The sequence below is a fragment of the Portunus trituberculatus genome, chromosome 25 (genome assembly GCF_017591435.1).
Source record: "Portunus trituberculatus isolate SZX2019 chromosome 25, ASM1759143v1, whole genome shotgun sequence".
NCBI lineage: Eukaryota > Metazoa > Arthropoda > Malacostraca > Decapoda > Portunidae > Portunus > Portunus trituberculatus.
In genome coordinates, this window is record NC_059279.1 from 15,239,806 (window position 1) to 15,265,246 (window position 25,441).

Below are 25,441 nucleotides of genomic sequence, written 5' to 3' on the forward strand. Positions count from 1 at the left end.
CTGCTACTTCTCCTCCTCTTCTTCTTTTCCTCATCTTTTTCTTCTTTCTCTTTTCTTCTTCTTCTTCTTCTACTCTTCTTTTATCTTCTCCTTTTCCTTTTCCTTCATCTTCTCCTTCTCCTTCTCCTTCTCCTTCTCCTCCTCCTCCTCCTCCTCCTCCTCCTCCTCCTCCTCCTCCTCCTCCTCCTCCTCCTCCTCCTCCTCCTCCTCCTCCTCCTCCTCCTCCTCCTCCTTCCACACTCATCTCTGCTCCTTCAGCTCCTACTTCCCCTCCTCATTCTTCTTCCATCTTTCCATTCCTGTTTCCTTCCAAACCTACAACCTCTCTTCTCCAACTCCATCCTCTCCTCCTCCTCCTCCTCCTCCTCCTCCTGCTCCTCCTGTTCCTCCTCCTTTTCCTTCTGTTATTATTAGAGATACGACTTAGAAAGACACCTGTCGTATTCTCAGGTAAACAGTCTTAATTGCACCCATGTTTCACGTCCTCCCCGTCTGCATTAAGGTAAATAAGAGAAAATACAGATGCTAACAATATGTAAGCTCTCCTATTAGTCCAGCTGCTTTTAATCTCGTTGTGCGTAACTGTATATGTGTGTGTGTATGTGTTTGTGTGCATGTGTGTGTGTGTTCAGGTGTATTCAAGTAATTTATTGGTAAAAAAATCGCGTAATGACATGTCGCACAATAGCAAGGAAACGTATGAGGTTTTTAATGCGAGGCGCGTGTTGAGTTGGGGGGGTAGCGACCGCCTAATCAGCGCCCCTTTGCACCTGCACCTCATCAAATACCTGGCTCTGAATACCTGGCGAGATTATACTGCACCTTTTCGCTCTATCCAATCCTTGCAGATATTTTTTTGTACTGGTAAGGTTCTTCTCTCTTTCTCTCTCTCTCTCTCTCTCTCTCTCTCTCTCTCTCTCTCTCTCTCTCTCTCTCTCTCTCTCTCTCTCTCTCTCTCTCTCTCTCTCTCTCTCTCTCTCTCTCTCTCTCTCTCTCTCTCTCTCTCTCTCTCTCTCTCTCTCTCTCTCTCTCTCTCTCTCTCTCTCTCTCTCTCTCTCTCTCTCTCTCTCTCTCTCTCTCTCTCTCTCTCTCTCTCTCTCTCTCTCTCTCTCTCTCTCTCTCTCTCTCTCTCTTTGTGCCAACTCCCGAAATAACTTACATATCTGCCTGTCTTTTCATCATTTTCTCCATCCGTTTGTCTCACACTGGCTGAATCTTCGTTTTTATTCCTCTTGTTGCATTTTTTCTTTCTTTCTGCATGTCTTTTATTACATACGCCTTATTTCATTGTTGTATTTCTGTATGTTTGTTTGCCTCCATCTATTAATCAATCTCTATATATCTATCTATCTGTTCATCTATCTCTATCAATTTGTCTATGTCTTGGAATCTAAATATCTATCCATTTATCTATCTATTCTTCTTTCTGTCCTTTTTATCTTTCAATTCTTATCTTTGTCTTTTCTTAGTTTCTTTGTTATATTTTTTCTGCTTCCTTCTTTGTCTCTGGCTATGTTTTGTTCATCTGTCTAAGTCAGTGAACAAGAAAACATCTTAAGACCTTCAGGCAAATCCTTGAAAGTTGAATAGATTTTATGGTTAAGGAAAATATGACCAGTAAAAGAAGAGGAGGAGGAGGAGGAGGAGGATGGAGATGGAGAAGACAGGTTGTAGGTTTGGAAGGAGACAAGGAGGGAGGATGGGGAGATAGGAATGGAAAGATGAAAGAAGGATGAGGAGGGGAAGTAGGAGCTGAAGGAGGAAAAATGAGTGTGGAAGCTGGCAGGAGAAAAGGAAAACGGGAAACTAGGAAATGGAGGATGAAAAACGAAAAGGAAGGAGGAGAAGGAGGAGGAGGATAAAGATGAGGAAAAGGAAAGCGAGAAGAAAAAATACTAATAAGAACAGTGTGTAGAGAGAAAAAAAAATGACAAAAGAATAAAAAACGCAAAAAAAACACGGGAACAAGTAAAAAATAAACAGGAGAAACCGGAAACAAACATGATAACTTGGAAAATGAGGATGCACAGGTGAGCAAATGAGGAGATGGGCCAGGTAAGGAGGAAGCAAGGTTGAAAGTTGCCCCAGTAATTGTAGATAATTTGGAATGTACCTTGTTAGTGTTTGGCTGCTTGGCTGTGGCGAGCTGCGAGAGGAAGAGGGGGAAGAGAAGGAGGAGGAGGAGGAGGAAAAGGAAGAAGAAGAGAAGGAGGAGGAGGAAGAGAAGAGGTAATTGGAGGTTAATTGACGAAATGACCTTTACCTGGGTGAGTGTTTTGCAGGTGTCGTGTTTGCGTTTGTAATGACCTCATGTGACGCCCAATTAACATAATCATTGGTTTGTTTGCTCATGAAGACACTGAGAGAGAGAGAGAGAGAGAGAGTGAGTAAATGAATGACAAAAGAAACTGTATAGACTATAATAACACGCACACACACACACACACACCGGCCGGGTGGAGATATTTGGGTGTTTCCTTTCACGTGTAGGCCCTGTTCACCTAGCAGTGAGTAGGTAAGGGGTGTAAATCGAGGAGTTGTGACCTTGTTGTCCCGGTGTGTGGTGTGTGCCTGGTCTCAGGCCTATCCGAAGATCGGAAACAATGAGCTCTGAGTTCGTTCCGTAGGGTAACGTCTGGCTGTCTCGTCAGAGACTGCAGCAGATCAAACAGTGAATTACATACACACACACACACACACACACACACACACACACACACACACACACACACACACACACACACACACACACACACGCCGCATAGTGTAGTGGTTAGCACCCTCGGCTCACAACTGAAAAGGCCAGGGTTCGAGTCCTGGGCGCGGGGAGGGAAATTGGCAAGCCTCTTAATGTGTGGCCCCTGTTCACCTAGCACCAAGAAGGTACGAGATGTAATTCGAGGGGTTGTGGCCTCGCTTTCCAGGTGGACGGAGTGTGTTGTAGTCTGAGTCCTTCTCGAAGATCGGTCTATGAGCTTTGAGCCCTCTCCGTAATGGGGAAGGCTGGCTGGGTGACCAGTACACGAAACCGTGGTGAATTGCACACACACACACACACACACACACACACACACACACACACACACACACACCAAGAAAAGACTGACAACTTCAAGAAAACATTTTTTTTCGTATATTTGATAGTTCATGCATTTGTTCTTTTACGAGTACCTCTCTGTTGACTTTCTCTAGTGCACTTTCTTTACCTCTTCTTATTTCTCACCTTTTTTCTTACTTTTCTCCTTTTCTCCCATCTTTTCTTTCCTCTTTTCCTTTCTGCTCCTCCGTTGCCTGATCCTCACGTCCTTGCCTAATGTTTTATACCACGCCCATTAGCATCGTTTCTTTTTCTAATTTGCATATGAGTGAAATTTTTTTTATTTTACTTCATTTTGCTTTATTTTTGACGGTGACTAGTTGTTTTTTTTTCGAATGTAAATAAGTGTACGTACTACATTTTGTTTTCTAGAGTCATAAGTAATAATGTTGATTTTTCCTTTAAACTTCAATTTCTTTGTCAATTTTCTATTTTTTTTTCTTTTTATCTCCATAATTTCCTTTAGTGGATGATTTTTTTTCTGTTAGTTCAGTTTCCTTATTTTTCCTCTTTTTTCGTTCACTTTACTGTTTTTTTTTCTGGTAATTCAGTTTATTGATTCAGTTGATTATTTATTATTATTTTTCTTTCATGGTACATTTGTATTTTCCTTTCATTGATCACTTTATTGCTTTTTCTGCTAATTCTCTCTAGTTTTCCACTCTTTAGATCTTCATTCCACCTTCATTCCCTCTTCCTTCACTTTACCTTCCCATACTCCAGAAATGAACCTCTATTTTCTCTCCTGTTGGAGCTGTCTCACTTATCCTCCTTCACGCTCTGCTCTACACCCTTGCACTCTCCTCCTTGCAAGTGACGCCAGGCACGCTCCTACTAGTCGCACTATACGAGGTATGAATATAACACGTAAAAGAACCCCTTAATTATGACATTGTGTGCCATACAGATTGGTACGATAAGCTAGAGTAGTGGTGGTATAGACTTCCCCACTGCCAGGCGTGCCACGGTGGCCGCGCGGCGTGCCTACTACGAGTGCCAGTCAGTGGTGTCCGCAGCGGCGCGAGGACGTGGAGCCGCGGTGCCTGTGAGTCGCAAAGTTACGTACCGTCGCTGTAGAAGTCGTGAAGTCAATGCGCGCTACCTGACTTGCATTAACCTTTCCTCACGTTCCGATAAGACGCAGTAAATCGTTCCTAAGTCTTTTCCTTTCGCTGGATGGTTGTTGCGGAACTTTTTCACGAAGTTCGATTCAGAGTTCGCAGTACAGAGCCAGAGTGTCCGGCGCGTTACGAGGGCGAGGAGGAGGAGAGGAGGGCGTAGCGTGTGGACAGTACCTTCCCTCCTCCCACCCCGTTAACAGTAGTGACCTTGACGGGTGGTTATTGACAGCAGGTGTGTGTAGGGAGGGCCACCACACCTGCCTGGAAGGGGACACTAACCCGGGTTGCCTCAGTGTAATATTTAGTTTGTCTTCTCATCTTTTTGCATTGAAGTTGAAGTTTAGTCTCCTACTCTCAAGGTCAAGGTAAGATTTATTGCGCTTTGTTTCTCTTACTTTCTGTTGAATTTTCTGTTATGAAGAGAAAGGAAGGAGGAAGAAAGGGAGGGAGGGAGGGAGGGAAGGAATGAAAGAGGCGAGGAGAGAAGGAAAAGAAGTAAAGAAGGAGGGAAGGAAAGGTGTACGAATATGAGCTCTACTTATGTAATTGATGCGTCATGTTGCATTTTTCATGACACTACGCTCATACACACACACACACACACACACACACACACACACACACACAGAGAGAGAGAGAGAGAGAGAGAGAGAGAGAGAGAGAGAGAGAGAGAGACAAACAGACAGAGAGAGACAGAGACAGATAAACAAACAGAAAGACAAAACAGTGCAGTCAAAAACCAAATCTAAAACCAAGATCTACAAAGTACAGCAGACAAAACGTAACAAAAAGAAAACAAAAGAAAAGAAGAAAGACAGACAGAACCAACAACACAAACACGTAAAAGAATCAATAGTTAACACGCAAATCTGAGTTGAAAAGCAATCACGTCATAAGAAGTGAAGGAGAGAGATGACACACTGATAACGTTACGCAGGTAGAAATAGATAGATGATGAAAGGAACTTAATAACAGCGACTTGTGAGGGGAAAGTCAATACCTCATTATTTTGTTCCCGGCAAGACGAAGCAGATTGCAGCTCAGCACCGCGTATTTTCTGAGAGATAAGTACATGAGTTCGCGGAATTCAAGAAGACCCTGATTATTTTGCGTGTAATCCTTTGATCCCAGGCAGACAGAATAATGGAAAAAAGATGAACAGACAAAAAAGAAAGACAGGAAGAGACAGGAATGGTGACTTATATAGAAAAAAAATATCAAATGCGCTTATAGAGATAGAAAGATTAAGAGACAGAAGTAAATAGACATACATACATAGAAAACCAAGAGACAGGCAGAAGGATAGAAAAAAAGACATGGACAGAGCCAGAGTTAGACATCCAGATACGAAAATAAATAAGAAAATGCGCAGATAGAAATAGAAAGACGAAAAGAGGTAGAAGTAAAAATATATGCATACATAGAATACAAGAGACAAACAGAAGGAAAAGAGACAAAGAAGAAGAGACAGAATTAGACATGCAGATACGAAAAAAAATAAGAAAATACGCAGATAGAAATAGAAAGACTAAAAGAGGCAAAAGTAAAACTACATGCATGCATAGAAAACAAGAGACAAACAGAAGGATTGAAAATTGACAAACAAGAAGAGACAGAGTTAGACATACATATACGAAAATAGATAAGAAAAAGCGCAGATAGAAATAGAAAGGATAAAAAGATAAAGGTAGACAGACATGCATGCATAGAAAACAAGAGATAAACAGAAGGATAAAAAAGAGACAGAAACAAGAATAGGTAGAGTTAAACATGCAGATACAGGAAAGAAGATTGATAAATACGCAGATGCAAACAGAAGAACTAGAAAAAGACGAAGATAGACAAGATAAAGAAAATAAAATAGGCAACCGGAAGAATTAAGATGTAGGGAAAAAGATTAAAAGAGACAGATAAACAGACATGCAGATGAAGGAAAAGGAAGATAAACATAAACAAAATAAATAAGCAATAGAAAAAAAAACAGACATGCAGAATTAGAAATAAAGGAAAAAAATAAATATGGATAGATATACAAGGCTACAAAATACAAAAGCAGGCCACCTTGAAGAGATACATAGACTTACGTAAATACAGAGTGACATCCAGACAGGTAGACAGGCAGGCAGATAACCTTATATTGGTAGACAGAGAGACACGCGAGGCAGAGAGGATAGACAGAAACAGTCGCAGATAGACATAATGAAACAAGAGTAGACAGCCGAACAGACAGACCGAAGAGAAGACAGACCAGTAGATAATGGAACACTGCACATAACACACACACACACACACACACACACACACACACACACACACACACACACACACACACACACACACACACACACACACACACACACACACACACACACACACACACTATTAGTAACAAGTAAAGACATAAGCTAACAAAAAACATTAGTGATCTGATGAAATTAATTAACTCAGAAGATAGGAAGAGAGACGAAAGGAAGAGAAAAATCGTACATACAGAAATGGAACAAAAAGAGAAATGAAATGATTAAGAAATTAAAAAAAAAGTAAGAGGAAAGAATCGTAATAAAGGAGAGGTGTTTTCAAGATAGTGATGATTAGCTTTGAGAAGTTATCCAGATTTTACTTATGTTTTATGTAAGAGTCGAGAAATTATCTAGATTTTGCTTTCTGTCTTATGTGAGAGTCGCCGAGCAAGGACAGCAGAAAATTGTGAAGAATGTAGAATAACTAAAAAAGAAAAATGTCCTAGATTTCAAAAGGAGGCAGTGAAGGGAGGGACAAAATATTTCCCCAGAGAAGTGTCTTGAAAGTGTAAGTGGCACATGTGTTGCTCTTGCCTCTTAAGTGCCATCCATCAAGCACAAAATGTAATCCGTAGTGCAAAAATAATCCGCGTTCCTGAAATATACGTGCTCCGGGAATATAATCTGCGTTGTAGAGTTGTAATCCATCTCAGTATAGTAATCGGTGTTTCAGAAGTGTAATCAGTATCCTTGAAGCGTAATTCGTATCTAAATAATGATATGTAGTCTAGAAATGTAATCCCAAATTCAGATGCGTAACACGTTTATCAAATATAATCCCCGTTTCAGAAATACAATCGTTACTTTTGATATATAATCCATTCCAGAAATTTAATCCGTGTCTCAAAAATGTCATCTATCAAGTGTAATCCGTATCTCAGAAATGTAATCTAAGTGTAATTCGTGTCTCAGAAATGTTATCTATCAGTGTAATCAGTATCTCAGAAATGTAATCAAAGTGTAATTCGTGTCACAGAAATGTAATCCCTGTATTAAGTGTAATGCTGGTCTTATGAATGTGATCCTTACTTCAAAATTCAATCCTCTTTTCAGAAATGTAACCTGTGCTCCAGTAACGTAATCCGCCTACCAAACATGTAATCAGCTTACCAGAAATGTAACGTATCTCTCAGCACACACAATGCAACCAGCTTTCTGGAAACAAGATCAGGTCAGCGTGGTGGAGGCAGAGGGCGGAGGAAAGACGCGTAGAGCACCAAATGAAGACGCACCTTTGCACTCACCCTCCCTGTCACTGTAGCTGCGTGACCGTCGCTCTAACTGTACTGGTGCGGCAAAAAAAAGGTCGCAGCCACTCCTTAACCTTCACCTCACTGCGTACCTTCCTCTTCCTTTGATCTAAACTTGCTGGAATTCTGAACCTCGAGACGCTGACTGACATCCAAGTTATGATTTACCGACATTTATCCTCCCTGAGTTTCCCTAGGCAGCCATTCATTGCCCAGCACGAGAGGGAGGCACACTGCAGGGTTCATCTGAGCGTGGGTAGCCAGAGTGTGGATGGAAGCTTCTTCTACACAGATACCTGGAGGCGTTATTAGTCATTACACCCACACCACACACCCGCAGGAGTATATATAGAATGGATAAAGGTATTGGAAAATTATGGATTCCAGAGAAACCAGAAAAGGGAAGGGAACTCTTGGGTGCGCGTTGAACCAAGAAATCTATTTTGAACCCATAAAAACTTGAAAATATTGACGTGACAGTAACTCTCTACCTGGCCAATTAATTTCTTCGACGTAACGATGATGACTGGTGGCATGAATCAATAATTTTTTTTTTTTTACATCACTTCAGGAATGCTTTATTAGAGAAGAGGCGCTGCATACTCATACTCATCTCGTGCTTGTCTCTGTGGCCTGTGGTGAGTTTCAATGATCCTGCTGCGCACTGAACTGTTTCCTGTGTGTGTCTTGAAGGGGAGATAAGGAAGAGAGAGTTTCCTGTACGTGTTTGTCCATTTATCTTGTTGCTTTTATCGTTATTATTTTTTTTCTCTCTCTTTAGTTGTATTGTTGGTGTTATATTTATTGTTGTCTTATTCAGCTTGTTTCTTGTTTTTTTCTCTCTCTCTTAGTGTTCTTTGTCTTCTATCATAGTTTTTTTTTTTTTTTTTGGTGTTGTGATTTTCCTATATCTTCCTCCTTACTTTTCTTATATTTCTCTGGTTGAGCTTATTGTTCTTTGTTTTTTATAGTTTGATTTATTGTGATTTTTTTTCTACATCATCTTCTCTCTTACATTTTCTTATTACTGTTATGTTATTTATGCTCACTTACTTGTGTTGCTTTTAGTCATTTACCTCTTACATCAGTTTCTTCTGTATTATTGTTAATTTTTTACTGTTTTTTTTTTTTTTTTTTTTTTTTGGTTTCCTCTCTACTATTCAGCCTGTTCTTTTCGTGAGCTAGCTTTTATTTATCTATCCAGTGTTGCTCTTTCCATTGTTTTACCTTTCCTATATTTTTTCTTCCCTCTCACCACTTCTCTTCTTTCTCCTGATTTGTTTCTTGTTCATCTTTTGTCAGTGGTTGTTCTCTCCATTGTTTTACCTTTTCTATATTTCCCTTCCCTTCTTTAACCACTTCTTTTCCATCTCCTGACATATTTGTTCGTCTTTTCCCAATAGTTGTTTCTGTTGCTGTACTTTTTCTGTGTTTCCCTACCCTTCTGTAATCACTTCCCTTTCCTTTTCCCTGTAATCAGTTTCCTTTCATCCAGTGATTTCAAATAAGTGTGGCTCCGGTCAAGTGGAAATCCTGGAGGCAATATATCCTTTAAAATCTTCACCGAGACCTCCACCAGGACACATCTTCAAACCACAACGTATAGACCCGGTGGAGATTTAGGCCTACCATTTCATTTTCGCGTAGAAAAGAAATATAAGGACGAAAAAAAAATCCCTCCCTTGAAATCAGTCTTCGTAGTCAGGCCTATTACATCCGTGTTATTGCGTCGCTCCAGTGAAGGTTAATAATTAGTGATACTTCCCTCTGTCGTGACTCGCCCCTCAGGACACCAGGTTGCGAGTTTCGGTCATATTGATTAGGCGGTAAATTCCTTGCCTCGCTGTATACTTAGGGGTAAATGGAAGGACTATTTGGGGAACTTTGAGTGGGGGGGGAGGAAAAATTGTGGGGTGTGATATACAGATTGGAGAGAAATTTTCAAGTGGTGGCATGTACATAAGAGAAGGAAAAGAAAATGGCAGGTGAAAAACAAATTGTGACAGTGACTTTAAATGCGAGGTCTATTTGAGGAGCTTTCACTGGTGGGAGGAATATAGTTGGGTGTGATATACAAATTGGGTGAAGTTTTAAGTGATGGCATGTACATAAGGCAGAGGAAAGAATACTTCACCTGAATAGACTTGTGACAGTGACTTGGCATCAGAGGAGGAAAATATTGAATTGTGCTGTAAACAAAAATCTAGACTCACTGAAATGAAAAAAAAATAAAAAAATGAAAAAAACAGAAAACTGATATTGAAGAGAAATGGAAGAGACGTACAAAAATATGATAAGAAAAAGTTAGATAAAAAAAAAGATAGATTGAGAAAATGTACTTCAGAAACAATAAATACTAAGGAACAACGAAAGTAAGAATAGCAAGGAGTAAAGTAACAAATAGGAAAAAACCAGATCTGGAAAAAATAAACAATAAAAAGATAATTTCCAATATGGTCATTTTTCCTCATTTTTTGACATTGATTTCCCATTCACTCCAAGCACACCTGACTCACTAATTACTCAGGTACACACTCACACCTCGACCTTCCTTCCTTCACTCCAAGCACACCTGACTCACTAATTACTCAGGTACACACTCACACCTCGACCTTCTCTCCTTCACTCCAAGCACACCTGACTCACTAATTACTCAGGTACACACTCGCACCTTGACCTTCCTTCCTTCACTCCAAGCACACCTGACTCACTAATTACTCAGGTACACACTCACACCTCGACCTTCCTTCCTTCACTCCAAGCACACCTGACTCACTAATTACGCAGGTACACACTCACACCTCGACCTTCTCTCCTTCACTCCAAGCACACCTGACTCACTAATTACTCAGGTACACACTCACACCTCGACCTTCCTTCCTTCACTCCAAGCACACCTGACTCACTAATTACGCAGGTACACACTCACACCTCGAACTTCCTTCCTTCACTCCTTCAAAAGTAACTGGAGTGTGTTTTATTTATTTTTTTTCATATTTTGTTCTTTGAGTTGTTTTGTTTCATTTCCTCGGCTAATGTTTTTTTTTTTCTCATGCAAATAAAGTATCTGTCCATTCATTATCAGTAACAAGGAAGACTACTCTCTCTCTCTCTCTCTCTCTCTCTCTCTCTCTCTCTCTCTCTCTCTCTCTCTCTCTCTCTCTCTCTCTCTCTCTCTCTCTCTCTCTCTCTCTCTCTCTCTCTCTCTCTCTCTCTCTCTCTCTCTCTCTCTCTCTCTCCATCCAAATGTACAATAAAAATCTAGAAAAAACTGAAATAAAGAAATAAAAAAAGGGAGAGAAAAAGGAAAGAAATAACAGAAAGGAGGAATTTGTCATTTTCACCTTCATTTTATTTATTTCCAGTCCTAAATTGTACAGTATATTGTTTTGTATCATGTTACAGGGCGTTACGTAATCACTAATATTACTTTGGTATGATTCACAAATCTTTTATAGTTTGTAGTGAAGAGAGAGAGAGAGAGAGAGAGAGAGAGAGAGAGAGAGAGAGAGAGAGAGAGAGAGAGAGAGAGAGAGAGATAGTAGAGAGTAAAGAGAAAGAGATAGTACAGAGTACATATCAGACACACACACACACACACACACACACACACACACACACACACACACACACACACACACACACACACACACACACACACACACACACACACACACACACACACATATGTTTACTTATTTCAACGTAAAAATTAGAACATAGTAAATGTCATAATAACAAAAATACAAAAAATATAACCAAACTAAACTTAACAACCCTCACACACACACACACACACACACACACACACACACACACACACACACACACACACACACACACACACACACACACAGCATGATTGGATTTCCTTCTAAGTCGGATGAAAGAAAATTACTCGTTAGCACAGATTTTGATAACCTCCTTCAGGGCGCCTCAACCCATCCATCCCCTTGTCTCTCTCTGCGTCAACCTCGGAAGATATTTTAGTTCGTGGTATTTCAGCTTCACCCTCTTTCTTTTTCTAACTCCTCTCATTATAAGAAATAGGGGTATATGTTTTCTTTTTGGTATTCTTATCCTTCCTCTTCTTCCTTCTTCCTTCTCGTGTTTTCATTATAAAAAGATGCGGGTGTGTTTTTTTTTTCTTGTTATTTATATCCTTCTTCTTTTTCTAACTCGCGTTCTCATAATAGATAAGAGTTTGCCTTTTCTTTCTGGTGTTCACTTCCTTTAGCTTTTTCTAACCCGTGTTCTCATTATAAGAAATAAGGATACGCGTTTTGTTTTTCTTTAGTTCTCTTCCTTCCTTTTTTTTAACTCTCGTTCTCATAAGAAATAAGAGTTTGCGTTTTCTTTTTTGCTGTTCACTCCCCTCCTCTTCTTCTAACTCGCGTTCTCATTAGAAAAAAATACGAGTGTACGTTTTCTTTTTGCTATTAATCTCTTCAATACTATAACGCCTTTTTGTATTCATTCTGGTTACTATTTGGCAGTTTTATACAGCTTCAGAAACTTATGTTGGGATTAGAATAGTAAAGATACCGGCCATTAATCTTTTTACCTCCATAGACCCTTCCTGATGCAAATGAAATCATCTAATCACACCCAAAAATCAAGGTAAGGCGTCTCAGTACAGAAGGGGTTAAGAACATGAAAATATAATGAAATATGGCAAACTACAGGAAGTCATCAGGTTTATATCTATCATCCTTATCCCTAAATTTGTCTAATATTTTAAAGCTCCCTAATGATTCCGTACTAACAACTTCATTATTGAGTTCATTTCATTCATCTACTACTCTATATTTTCGTTTCTTCTTCCATGAACTTCTATTTTGTAATGCTTGTTTGTGTATGTATGTCTAATTCCACTTATTTGGCATCTTTCCTTGGCTGTTCGTCGGAATAAGAGTCAATTACAGACAAGTGAAGGTGTAATTGTACGTGTGTCATTGTTGTTCGTTAGATGTACAGTGAAAGGTAAATCGTGTTATCTAATATTTAAACGTTCTTCTCATAAACTCATCTATTCCCATTATTCGTGGCTTGTATATCGAAAAACAATTCATTATGTAAGAGACAGGTTGTGATTGTGCTGCTCTTGTATATCTATGAGAAAAAAAACAAATTACATACAACATACAGCATAATTTTACATTTAATACTGCTCTTCGTTGAATAAACATGGAAAAAGCACCCAATTACATTTACGATAAAGTGAAATCCTGCGTGTATTGTCTATATTAACTTTTAAAAAATGCACACTATTTAGCCTGTCATTCTACGTCAATTATTATCCCCTCAGGTCACTATACGTCCAGTAGGAGCCAAATTACATACGAGATAGGTAATTTAATCTATACTGTTACTCTTCACAGCATATGCCTTCTTTTTTATATTTATTCGTAAACCATTTAACTCCTTCAATACTGGGACGCATTTTTACTTGAGATTTGTATACAATTAGAGCTCTTTATTGATATTAGGAAGGGAATATGGATATCGGAAAATTAATGGCCACAGTCTTCACTATTTTAATCCCCGCACATGAGTTTCTGAAGCTGTACGAGTATAGAATTACCAAATAGTATGTAGAAACAATATGGAAACACGTGATGGTACTGAAGGGGAATGAAAATAAGCTTGTAATTGATATGATTAAGTCAACCAGTATTATTTCACATTTTATATCCTTCACTGAAACAGACATCTACCATACTAATATCATTTTACACACAAAACATAGTATTCCCAGTTATACATCCCTCACATTAGCTAGTCATGGAAATCACCCAGCCGAACAGAAGCAGAGGAGTAATTTGCGCTTCCTCACTGCCCTCACCTGTTTACTAATTGAAGAGAGCTGCATTCTAAATCAATAGTTGAGTCAGCACCAGCATTGCCTTCAGACTAGACACATGGGGGTTATGATTGATTGCTTCACAGTATACGGGGCAGGTGAGGCTCAGGGAGATAAAAGAAAGGGAAGCAGGAAGAGCATGAGGGTCGAGGGAAGGATAGACGTGTAAGTGTCTGGTGAAAGAAGGTGATGATTGATGATACGGTGTTTGTGGTGGGAAAAAGTCTGTGTGTGTGTGTGTGTGTGTGTGTGTGTGTGTGTGTGTGTGTGTGTGTGTGTGTGTGTGTGTGTGTGTGTGTTTCAGATACATCTCTCTCTCTCTCTCTCTCTCTCTCTCTCTCTCTCTCTCTCTCTCTCTCTCTCTCTCTCTCTCTCTCTCTCTCTCTCTCTCTCTCTCTCTCTCTCTCTCTCTCTCTCTCTCTCTCTCTCTCTCTCTCTCTCTCTCTCTCTCTCTCTCTCCTCTTCTCTTCTTTTCTTTTTTCAAAACAACAAAATGTTAACAAGAAAATGAAAAGAACACAAAACTAAAAAACATAAATTACGATGAAAATACTGAAAATAGTAGTAGTAGTAGTAGTAGTAGTAGTAGTAGTAGTAGTAGTAGTAGTAGTAGTAGTAGTAACAGCATTATGAATGAAAGAGTAAGAAAGATATTGGAAGACTAAGCATTAAAAAATAGATTAGGAGAAGAAAGAAGAAACAAGAAGAAGAAGAAGAAGAAGATGATGATGATGATGATGATGATGAAGAAGATCGACAGCCCTTCAAAAAAACAAGTGTCTACTACCATTACAAAACACTCCCTTCCTTCACTCTGTATTTTGTTCATCATCGTCTTCATCAGCGTCATCCTTGCCTTCCTCCGTCACTCGAAAACCTCAACCCTGATGTGATTAATGTGGAATATCAGATTATCGCTGACTCGCTTCCGTTCACACCATAATTACTTCATCATCTTTCCCTAGACTTTGAGAGAGAGAGAGAGAGAGAGAGAGAGAGAGAGAGAGAGGCGTAGATTATTTCCTTTTCACTTACCTTATTTACTTATTTGTTTATTTATTTGTTCATTTAGAGAGAGAGAGAGAGAGAGAGAGAGAGGCGTAGATTATTTAATTATCACATACCCTATTCAATTATTTATTTATTTATTCATTAATTTATCTATTTATTTGTTTATCTATTTATTTATTTAGAGAGAGAGAGAGAGAGAGAGAGAGAGAGAGAGAGAGAGAGAGAGAGAGAGGCGTAGTTTGCTTCTACATTTTCATTTCTCTCATTTCACTTACTTTCCTGATTTTTCCTTCATTTCTTCATTTTCATCCTTTTATATTGTTTATTTTGTAAGAGGCATTGATATTTATTGTTGTTTGGTCTATTAATGTATGTGAAGACTGTTTTAATTCCGATTACAAGTCAATACAATCTAACAAGTTACAACAATTCTTCAGTTTGTGTGAGTCTTTTGCCCTTTACAAATTTATTTATTAATTTTCTTCTTCCTTAGTGTTTTAATATTTTTGTTTGGGCGATTGGAGTTGATATGCGTAGTTTTCTTTACATTTTTTTTCACACATTTTATCATTTTTCTGTTTCATTTCGTATTTTTGTTCTGCTTCCTTATGATTTTCTACACTTTCTTCTTAAACTTTTCAGTGACAAAATTAGACATTCATTATTGTTTTTTTTTACTTTTTCACTTATTTCAATGTTTCTGATATATTTTACTCGTTTCTTGTTACTAGATACACTCCAAAAATCCTGTCATTTTTCAAGGGGGGAATAAGCGCGACTCTGATTATGATAGGAGGTTAATCCTTTGCTAATTGATATAAGGAAAACGTGTAGTTATTTTTTCCTAATTTTCTGCTTTGTTAAACTAAATGATGGTCGTATTTTACAGTTCTAGCCCAAGGAAATAGTCAAGGTTATTTAATGTTCCTTATGATGAACAACTTTTTTTTTTTATGTACGAGTAGAGGACTGGCCAAGAGCAACAAAAATATAAAGAAAAAAGGCCCACTCAGTTGCCAGTCTCCTTACAGAGCCAAAAGAATTGGCTAAAGGATAGAGACAAAAGCTTCAAGAGTTTATTGCAATTCATCATACATACACACAAGTAAGCTGTTCATTTTCACATTTTCATTCCTTCTCCTTGTTATGATTGAAAAATTAATATTACAGTTATTATGTATTGTTCTCCTCACCACTCCTTTTCCTCTAAATAAAACGCAGTTACCATTTATTTGAATAGGAAAGTATACGAACATATGTCGTTAAGTGATGTTTGAAGAAGAAACGCAGATGTTACCTCTCCTGACGCGTAATTGACTCGTATGGATAAACATTTACACAGAGTTCAGGGAGGGCGGTGAATGCAGGGACCATTAACACCGCCCACTGGCAGGGATTGCAGGGAACAACTGGTGAAAAAGAGGAATTGTTTGTAATTCAACCTACTTTCCTAACTCTTGCCTTACAAATGGTGTGGGAGAGGGGGAGTGTTTGTCCAGCAGTGCAATCGTAGGAAAGACTCATGTAAACGAGGGAATTATAATGATGATGATAAAAATGATAATAGTAATAGAAATAGAAGTACTTATGTGGTATAGGGGCATGAGTAAAGTTCTTTGGATCATTAGCCAGGATAGAACGAGAAATAAAGGATTTAAGCCTAGGAAAGAAATGAGAAGCAACTGGTTCTCTAACAGAGTGGTTGATGAATGGAATGGACTCTGTAATCACGTTGTTAGTACTGAGTCAATAGATTGCTTTAAAAGTAGATTAGATAAATTTATGGATGAGGATGACAGATGGAATTAAATAGCTTTGTTCATACAGGGACTGCGATGTGTAGGACTGACAGCCTCTTGCAGCTTCCCTTTTTTTCTTATGTTATGTCTTAAATTATAATAATGTATTCACTTTCAGCTGTTGTATTAAAAAAAGGTATATAGAATTAAAAGGAAATATGAAAGGAAAGGGCCTAATGTAACGTAATATGTTGTACCGACTGATAAAACAAATTAAAAAAGTCTTTTCACTTAGAAAGAGAAAATCAACAATAAAGATTAATTTCTGTGACGTGATTCAAGAAAATATTAGAATTGTTAAGATGAAAGAAAGCTAATCAGCAATGCGAGGAAAATTATAAGGCAAGGAAAACAACAATAAACATTATTTTCTCACACATAAATAAAGAAAGGAATGAAAATTGTTAAGACGGGAAAGAAATCAGATTAGGAAACTGATGGAGAGGAGGAAATGTAAATTAAGAGAAGAAAGAAAGTCTCTCTCTCTCTCTCTCTCTCTCTCTCTCTCTCTCTCTCTCTCTCTCTCTCTCTCTCTCTCTCTCTCTCTCTCTCTCTGGGGCTTGTTTACATATCTACTCACATTTTTTATTTTATTATCAACGTATTCACTTATTTCACCAATCTTTGCCAGTACATCATTGGTGAGAGAGGGAACAGTCACCAAGCTCCTTCCCTCTGAATGTGTGGTACTCCGAGATAAAGGAAAGAAAGTAGAAGACGAACAAAGAAGAGACAGGATGAAGGAGATTCAGGAAGAAGCGAGAGAAAGAGAGAAATGAGAAGTAGAAATGAATGAGATGCAAAAAGGATGGAAGGAAGGCAAGAGAAAGGGGAGATGAGTGATTAAAATGAGAGAGAGAGAGAGAGAGAGAGAGAGAGAGAGAGAGAGAGAATTATAATGGTTGTAATATCTTAATTGTTGTGTTATAAAATGGCAACAAACGCAATACCTCTCAATTGTGCGGCTCCATTGCCTTCAGCAGAGAGAGAGAGAGAGAGAGAGAGAGAGAGAGAGAGAGAGAGAGAGAGAGGAATATATACCTTTGTCTCAGTGTACTTACCAAAGCATGAATCAACAATATAGAATTACCTTAATGGGTCTATAAAGTTTAAGAGCGCACCACGTCTCCCCTGCTGCTCCGCCCCGTCCCCTTCCCTCCCCAGTTGCCCCGTCCCGCCCCGCCCCACCGAAGACCCTCTCAGTGCCCCGTCAAACACAGTGAGGTATCGTTTAACTCTCTATTTGTCGAAAGTTGAGCTGCGGGAGTAAATAACTTGAGGAAACTGCACAAAGGTGGAGGGCTGTTGTTGTTGTTGTTGTTGTTGTTGTTGTTGTTGTTGTTGTTGTTATTATTATTATTATTATTATTATTATTATTATTATTATTGTTTTTATTATCATTATGGTTATCCTTTCACGTTAATTAGAACTTTAGGTCTCTCTCTCTCTCTCTCTCTCTCTCTCTCTCTCTCTCTCTCTCTCTCTCTCTCTCTCTCTCTCTCTCTCTCTCTCTCTCTCTCTCTCTCTCTCTCTCTCTCTCTCTCTCTCTCTCTCTCTCTCTCTCTCTCGTGCGTAACATAAACGAACTTTATCCCATGATGTATATGTGGAATTAGTGTGTGTATATGTGTGTGTGTGTGTGTGTGTGTGTGTGTGTGTGTGTGTGTGTGTGTGTGTGTGTGTGTGTGTGTGTGTGTGTCACATGTCACGAACAAACACACACACACACACACACACACACACACACACACACACACACACACACACACACACACACACGAACAAAACTTGTGAAATGGTGACGTTCCTTGATTTGAGAGTGACGTCCCAAACAGCGTGAAGCAAAAAAAAAAATAAAACAACAACAACAATAATAATAATAATAATAATAATAATAATAGTTAAAATCTTTCCTCTCCTTCTCGCTTTTATCCTTCAAATCTCACACCTGTCTCTCTCAAGCATGAAAACTTCCCGCCACGGACACTCATAAATAACTTATACGAGGAAACTTGCTACTCCCCTTCCCAGGAAGAAGCAAAAAGGAAAATGGTTGTTTGAAATCTCTCGTCTTTTTCTTGTTTTCCTTTTTAATTTCTATTTTTGTCTTTTTGTCTACTGTTTTTTTATTTTGTTTTCATTTTATTTATTTTTTTATAATTCGTATGTGTTTGTTTTTATTGTTTTGGTTTGTTGTTTTTCCTATTCCTTTTCTTGTTTTCCTTTTTCGTTTCTCTTCTTTTTATTTTTGTCTATTGTTTTTGTTATTTTGTTTTTATTTTATTTTTTTTAGGTCTCGTATGTGTTTGTTTTATTGTTTTCTTTTGTTGTTGTTCGTTTTGTTTATTTTTTTTAAGTTTGTTCTATTTGTTTATCTTTTATTGAATGTATTTTATTGTTTCCTCATGTGTTTTTCTTTTTATTACTCTATAATAATTAATCAATCCTCTTCTTCCAGTGGTTCTTTCTTTTTCATTGTTATTTTTGTTCATAATCGTACTCTATTGTCTTCTGTTGACCTATTCATCTTTAATAATCTTCTCTTTGTTTTACCAGTTATCCATCTTATCTTCGTTGTTCCTCTTTTCGTTCTATTTCAAATGCTTCGTGTAACTTGTCTAATTCTCACTCCTATTTTACCTCCTCTTCCTTACTCTCATCCTTCTATACCTGCTGTTTCTCTAATTTTGTACTAAATTATGTACCACGGTTGGGGAAGCAAGACTGAGTGAGGCTGAAGAAATACAGACAAGCATACCTTTACTTCGTCCCTTCAAATAGGAGAGTCAAGCTTCACTAAAGGCAAAACGAACAACGTCGCCTCTTGGTGTTTCCGAGGCCTTACCTTCCTGCTCAGACGCCGAGAGGAAGCAGGGGAGGGAAGTGAAGGAGAATGGAGCGCCAGTAATTCAGGGAAAGGAGAGGGAGAGAGGGAGAGAGGGAAGGAGGTAGAGTTTAGAGGCAAACACGGAAGACCTGCAGCTTGGGAGAAGAAAGGGGAGAAGGAAGGAGAAGAGAAGAAGAAGGAAGAGGAGGAGGAGGAGGAGGAGGAGGAGGAGGAGGAGGAGGAGGAGGAGGAGGAAGTGGTGAAAGTGGAAGAGGAGAAATTGTAAGAAAAGTAAAAAAAAGAAGAAAACTAACGTAATTATACACGAAAAATATATTATGATGTAAGGGATGCGGAGAGGAAGAGAGAGAGAGAGAGAGAGAGAGAGAGAGAGAGAGAGAGAGAGAGAGAGAGAGAGAGAGAGAGAGAGAGAGAGAGAGAGAGAGAGAGAAAGTAGGACAGGCAAGTAGAACAGTAACAAAAGGAAGAGCAACATTAATGAATACTAAGGATGAGAGAAAGACGGGGAGGAAATTTAATGAGGAAATCTAATAAGAGAATACGGAGGAAGGAGACACACGGAAGGAGAGAGAGAGAGAAGAGGCAAGGAGACAAAAAAAGAGAGAGACACAGAGGAAGAAGAGGAATGGAATATGCTATGTATGAACGTATGAAGTGAGAAACAGGGAATAGTAAAGTTGATAATGAGAAAATGAGGAGATGGAAGAGACAGAACGAGAAAGATTTGAGAAGTACCACAATATACACCACCGGAGACCAGGTTAAGTTAAGTTGGGTTAGGTTAGAAAGACGAATTATACCTTGATGTTGGTCCTGGGTAATTATTTGTCGAGGGAGGGAGTGGCAGGATTAGGAAGACTCGCCTCAGTGGATTCGCCCAGACACACAAACACACACACTGACAGACATCTTACTAATGCTACTCTCGTGGGTTTATATAAAGACCAGGAGTGAGAGGGTGGGTGACGGGAGTGGGTGAGGAGTGTGGGTGAGGGCTGTGGTAGAATGACAATGGTGTGATGGGGAGAAAGGAATAGGTAGAGGGTAAGGAGAGGGATGGGAGAGAGAGGGAAGAGTAAATAGGGAGAGAGGAGAGTAGAAAAAAGAGAGAGAATGAGAGAGTTCAACCACGGAAAGACACAGTGACCGACAGAGAGACGAGCAAACCCATTTCTGAAAGTCACACAAAGAGAGTGACAACAGCCAGGCATACAAAGACACGTGAAAAAAAAAAGACAAAAGAAAAAAGAAAAAAAGAGAGTCATCAGGTCGCGAGAAACAAAACAATGAATGACAGAATGAAAGACAGAGACGGACGGCCAGAAAAAAAAAAAGAACAACAGAAACGAATAACGTAAAGGAAAAGCTGCATAAAATGTGGACAAGGTTAAATATGCAGATATAAATAAATGGTAAGTAAAATAAAAACATAAATTGTGAAGAAAATGACCGGGAAAGAAAGTCGTGGAGGAAATGACAGGGAAAGAAAAAATAGAAAATATCATCTCGGAATTCTCGCGCAATTTTCTTCATCTTACATGACAATAGCCTCGTGAAAAGAGAGAAGAAGGGAACACAAAGGAAGAACAAGCAGAACCAGAACTAAAAATGACAGAGAAAGAAAATCGTGAAGTAAATAATAGTTAAAGAAAAATAGAAAACATCTCAGAAGTCTCTCTAAATTTTCTCTCGTTTTACATGTCAATAGACTCGGGAAAGGAGAAAAGAAGAGAACACAAAGAAGAACAAGCAGAACCAGAACTAAGAACATAGCAACACCGGAAACACACTGACCTAAAACTGAGCAAAAATAAAAAGAAGTGTTACCAAAAATGTCTCGCAATTTTCCACGTCTTACATGACAATAGACTCGGGAAAGGAGAGAAGAAGGGAACACAAAGGAAGAAAAAGCAGAACCAGAACTAAGAACATGGCAACACGCGAAACACACTGACCTAAAACTGAGCTAAGAAAAAAAAAAAAAGTTATCAAGTCTCTCGCAATTTTCCACGTCTTACATGACAATAGACTGAGGAAAGGAGAGAAGAAGGAAACACAAAGGAAGAACAAGCAGAACCAGAACTCAAAACAGAACAACAACTGAAATACAAATCACTTAGCTAAAAAAAAAAAAAAAAGTGTTACCAAAAATTCTCCCTCAGTTTTCCTCGTCTTACATGACAATAGACTGAGGAAAGGAGAGAAGGGAACACAAAGGAAGAACAAGCAGAACCAGAACACAGAACAGAACAACAAGCAAAATACAAATAACTGAGCTGAAAAAAGTGTTACCAAAAATAATGTAACACTAACACAACACTCTCGGCGTAGTTGTTATGTTCACACGACTTTTTTTTCAACATTTTTCGTATAATTAATGAACATTTGCATATTACTAATTCATATTTCAGTCTAATTTTCGATACTTATTAGACTAATGAGTGTAATTTTGAACATCATCACTATTACTCATCACCTGCTCCCCACCACCACCACCACCATCACCGTCACCACCACTACTACTACCATCACCACCACCCATCATATCTCAATGCCTTACTACCACCACCATCGTCACCACCACCACCACCACCACCACCACTACCCGTCCTCTCTTAATGTCACTCATCACCTGCCATGGCCACTGCACCACCTTTTATCACCACCATCACTGTCACCTTTGCATCACCAACATCACTATCTGTCAGTACCATTCATCACTTTCACAGCATCACCCTTCATCACATTCACCATGACTACTAACATTCGTCTTTCCATCACCCTCACCACCACCACGACTACCACCTGACGAAGTATAGAGCCGTCAGTCAGATTACTAAAGAATGAGGCAAGAGTCAGGCTTACGTGGTTACCCAGTGAACATTTGAGTGAAGTGAAGGATCTGTATGCTGTGAATCTGCTGCTGTCGATCCAAATGATATATGAGTAAATACAAGGGAGAGATGGACACTGAATTAAACAAGAACAAGATCAAGAATGACAAAACTAATAAACATTGTCTCGCTGACCTTGAAGAGTACACACACACACACACACACACACACACACACACACACACACACATAGTGGATACGGTGGTGAGCGTGGGATCGGGCAGACATCCACGCGTAGGTTCGAATCCCACCACGTACAGCCTTAAAACACTTTGCCATTTGTCGAGTGGTTTAAAGTTACCTACATGTCACCATGATGCCCAGGTTTTAGGTGGTTACACTCAAGATGAGCTTGGGTGATGATATGGGCCCTAATATGGGTACCACTATAAATAAAATTGCCTGCGCCACTAATGGGCGGAAGCTGAACAGCGCTTCCCATACACTCTTCAAGTGTGCTTACAGGCGCTATAGGCCTTACCGTAAACACACACACACACACACACACACACACACACACACACACACACACACACACACACACACACACACACAGAGAGAGAGAGAGAGAGAGAGAGAGAGAGAGAGAGAGAGAGAGAGAGAGAGACTAATGCGTTAAGTAATGATAATAAAACTCTCTACTATGCAAATGTACAAACAAACAGACAGACAAAGGAGCGTTCAACGAAATGTGTGGGTAAAAAAATGAACGTACACAACATAAAGTGAATTAAAAGGAGCTTGTCAATGTTAAATGAGAAAGTTATTGATCGTGGATGTGGTATCATGCATTCCCTCCTCCTCCTCCTCCTCCTCCTCCTCCTCATCCTCATCCTCATCCTCTTCCTCTTTCCCTTCCTCTCCTATGCTGCATGCAGTTCTATTTTCTTCCTCTCATTTATTCCATTTTTCTCTCCCGTCTTATCTCCTAGTCTCCTCATTTGTCTTCCTTTCCTCTTTTCCTCCTCTTTTATCCCCTCCTCTCCATTCTCTTTCTGTATTCATTCTCTTCTTCCAAGTTCGTTTCCCTCTCATCTCTTCTTCCTCTCCCTCATCTCCTTCTTCGCTGCCTTCCCGTCCTTCATTATTCGTTGCGTTTTCCTTCTCTTCTTCCTTCCATTCCTTGTCCTTCACTTGTCCTTCCTTCAGTCCCTCCTTTTATTTTTTTTTCCCTGCCAGTCACGTCTTCCTTGCCCTCTTTCTCTCCTGCCTCTTCCTTCCCTTCTCTCATTTTGTCTCACCTTCCCTAACTGTTCCTTTCTCATCTCCTTTCCCTCCCTTCTCTTTCTCTTCCTATCTTCTTTTCCTCTTTTCGTTTCCTTGATTTTCCCTTCTCTTTTTTCCTTCCCTTCATTTTCTTTCCCTTTTTTTAATATGTTATTTTCTCCCTTCCCTTCAAGTCTCTCTCAGTCCCTCTTATCAAACAGTCACCGTCACCTATATAGCAAAAACATACCTGTTCTTACCTGAGGGACCTGGACACACCTCAAGTCACGTGGGTAGGTAAGTGCAGTGCTGAAAAAAGACAGTGTTTTGTGATGGGTGGTGGTGGTGGTGGTGGTGGTGGTGGTGGTGGTTGTGGTGGCGGTGAGTGAGGTGTCTTAGTTCAGTCCTTTGTGAGGGTAGTGAAAAAGAGATGTCTGATGTTGGGTGGTCATGTTGTGGTAGTGCTGAAGTAGTTAGTAATGGTGGTAGTAGTGGTGGTGGTGGTGATGATATTGCTACGTTTATTTATGTTATTGTTATTGTTATTATTATTATTATTATTATTATTATTATTATTATTATTATTATTATTATTATTATTATTATTATTATTATTATTATTATTATTATTATTATTATTATTATTATTATTATTATTATTATTATTATTATTATTATTATTATTATTATTATTATTATTATCATTATTATTATTCTCCATACTGCTGTTGGTTTTAATTTTGTCATTGGCACTACTAATGCTATTATTGTTCATACCAGTCCTGATGCTTCTTTTTATTAGTCATTTTTGTGCAACATCACAAATACAACTACTTATGTGATTGTATGTGTGTGTGTGTGTGTGTGTGTGTGTGTGTGTGTGTGTGTGTGTGTGTGTGTGTGTGTGTGTGTGTGTGTGTGTCCAGCTATAAACACTGCTGATAATGATGAATAAATACTGGTTCTGTTATTTATTCACAGCTTGCATTGGATTTTAAAAAGGAGATATCTAGATTTTGTCATTCTATCTCTTGCGATTCGTTTACATTTAAAACAGTTACCACCCGTGTTATTCTTTAATGGAGGAATGATCATGTCTTCTCTCAGCGTTCATGGTTTTATAATATTTTACAATTGTGGCCTGAAAATTCTGGAGAAATATACTTTATACACTAGCACGTATGAAAAATCTCTCTCTCTCTCTCTCTCTCTCTCTCTCTCTCTCTCTCTCTCTCTCTCTCTCTCTCTCTCTCTCTCTCTCTCTCTCTCTCTCTCTCTCTCTCTCTCTCTCTCTCTCTCTCTCTCTCTCTCTCTCTCTCTCTCTCTCTCTCTCTCACGACTTTATCTGGCCCGTTCTCCAGTTTTATCTCTGCAAAATGTATTCTCTAACTGACATTTAAAACATTTTGGTATTTTTGTCAACGGCATTTTTTTATTTACTTTTTTCATCTTTTTGTTTCCATTCCCACAACATTCCTTAGCCTTTTTCAGTCAATTTAAACTTCTCTCTCTCTCTCTCTCTCTCTCTCTCTCTCTCTCTCTCTCTCTCTCTCTCTCTCTCTCTCTCTCTCTCTCTCTCTCTCTCTCTCTCTCTCTCTCTCTCTCTCTCTCTCTCTCTCTTCTTTCCTTGTCACGTAATTCGTTTCTTTGTGGTGTTTTTTATATTCTCTTTCTTCACTTTTCTTTCTCCTTCTTTTCTTTTCCTTTTTACTTCTGTTCCTTTCTTTTTCTCTCTTTCCTCTCAGTCTTTATTTTGCCTCTTTATCTCCATTTTTCTCTGTTCTTATCTCTCTTCTTTTTCATTGCTTCCTTTCGTTTTTCTTTCATTTTTCTTCACTTTCCTCCTTCTGATTTATTTTCCTTTTTCCTTCTTTCTTTTTTTCTCATTCATTTGTATTACTTTCCCTTCATTCACCTTTTTTTCTTTCTTTTCCTATCCATACTCTTCACTGCTCTAGTCTTTCCTCCTCTTCTTTTCCCTCCTTTTCCCTTCCCTTCTCTTCCCTTCCCAACCATTCACTTCCATTAATTTCCCTTCTCTTTTTACAATT

General features: G+C 38.9%; 1 protein-coding gene across 1 annotated transcript in view; it reads left to right on the top strand.

The window, feature by feature from the left end:
• The first annotated feature begins 4,085 nt into the window (after window positions 1-4,085).
• The window catches only part of LOC123508584, a 183,184-nt gene continuing 161,828 nt past the window's right edge, over window positions 4,086-25,441 (top strand). The window contains 1 exon segment of the mRNA XM_045262355.1: window positions 4,086-4,583. The gene's annotated coding sequence lies outside the window, so the exon portion shown is untranslated.